Below are 2,026 nucleotides of genomic sequence, written 5' to 3'. Positions count from 1 at the left end.
GCTTGGTATTCCCACAGTTTCAGACGTCCACTGAGGGCTTTGGAAAGTCTCTTCCGCTGATACAGGGGGGCTACTGTTGGGGGACATGCCCTGGACCTCTGGGCCCCTAGGATTTACACCAACACGATGGCGGGGGCGCTTATTGCCCACCCTCTGGCACACACATGTCTTCCTCCTGAATCATCAAGGGTGCTTGCTACCTCTTGTTCACTGTGTCTGAGTAAATAACATAAATCTGTCAATGAAGTGGAGCAGTGTGATGTTCTCTAGAAACTCAGATGATCCAGGTCCCCCTGAACTATATTATAGGATGGTGCAGGAGCCCTGACCTCCTTCATGGCAGCGGTTCATGTCTGTCCAGAGCCATCATCCGAAGAATCCCTGCAAGGCCTGAGCATTTATGCCTTTGGCCAGCGCCCAACTCCCCCGGATCAGTGGCCCCCAGTTTTTCTGGTATAGGGGAAGAGTCACTGTCTACACCCGTGGTTGCATTGCAGGGTCTTTCTCAAATGAACCCAGCCTCCCCGCTCATTCTTTTTTTTTTTTTAAAGATTTTAATTACTTGACAGAGAGAGACACAGAGAGAGGGGGAACACAAGCAGGGGAAGTGGGACAGGGAGAAGCAGATTCCCCGCTGAGCAGGGAGCCCGATGCGGGGCTCGATCCCAGGACCCTGGGACATGACCTGAGCCCAAGGCAGACGCTTAATGACTGAGCCACCCAGGCGCCCCCTCTTTGCTCATTCTTGAGCTTCTGGGTCCATGAGCAACCCATGAGGTGCCGATAATCATCAGCCTTACTTTACAGAAGAGGATGAGGCAGTTGGGAGAGGGGAAATGAATGACCCAAGGCCTCACAATCAGGGAGCAACAAGATCCGGCCTGGTAGCAGAGTTTCACACACCTACAACTGTAAGCCTTTTTGCTAAATAGTTCCACGCCCAGCCTTGCATTTGCCCCTTGAAATATGTGGGACTCCCAGGAAAGTTGCCTTAATATCCTGACTCAGGCCTGCATTGCCAAGCCCTTGCCAGCCTCTCTACCCTCAGCACCCATCGATTCCCCCTTCCTTCTCTGCAGCCGAACCACCTGCTTTCTTTCTAATCCTCACATAAGCCAAGAGTGGCCCCACCTCAGGGCCTTTGCACCTGCTCTTCCTTCTGGCTGGAATGCCTTTCCCACATGCCCTCCATGACAAACTCTTTCTTTGCATTCTGTTCTCAGCTCATAGTTCACCTCCTCCGGGAGGCCTGCCCTGATCCAGTTCACTCACTTTCTTTCACATCACCTGGTCTTCACCCTGCCCAGCACTCAGCACCCTGTGCGTGTATGCGTGTGTGTGTGTGTGCGCGCGCACACACTCACATGTTTGCTCAGTGTCTCTCTCTCTCACTCGGGTGTGAGCTCAACAAAAGCTGGGCCTCATTCTTGTTGGTCTTCCCGAGTCCCCCAGCAACGGGGATGGTGCCTGGCACAGAGCCCAGCCTCAGTGAATATTTGTGGACTAAAAGCAAGACGTTTCACTGACCACCTATGACCCTCTGTGTGTCTTTGCCTATCCTTCCTTCTCCTCTCCTTCCAGAAACACTGCTCCACGTTGCACACATCTCCCTCCAGAGGGCACCGTTTCCACGGCAACAAGGGGACTCGTTGGGGAGGGAGTAGTGTTCCCATGGTGCACGACCTACGCAAATACTCTGTTCCCACCTTCCCCCACCTTTCATTCGTTTGTTCAGTCAATCAATACATATTGAGTACTCACTGTGTGTCCCATGAGTGGTGTAGATGCAGTGGGAATCGTGTCTCTGCCCGCGTGGCAACGTTACACTTGCAAACATAAAACAGAATGTATAAAGATGTCAAGAAGAGACTTAGAATTATAAGGTACACGTTCACCTCTCTCCCCTCTCTGCTGCTGCCATCACCCCACCCCACCTTCCTCTTCCTCATACACCCACTTGTCGGCTCTGCGGTCACTGCCAAGGCTCCTATTCTTCCCTGGCCCTCTCCTCCCCAGCGTGCTGGAG

Source organism: Mirounga leonina, unplaced genomic scaffold (assembly GCF_011800145.1).
Source record: "Mirounga leonina isolate KUSES-001 unplaced genomic scaffold, KU_Mleo_1.0 Mir_376, whole genome shotgun sequence".
Taxonomy (NCBI): domain Eukaryota; kingdom Metazoa; phylum Chordata; class Mammalia; order Carnivora; family Phocidae; genus Mirounga; species Mirounga leonina.
Note: the sequence above shows the minus strand (reverse complement) of the source record.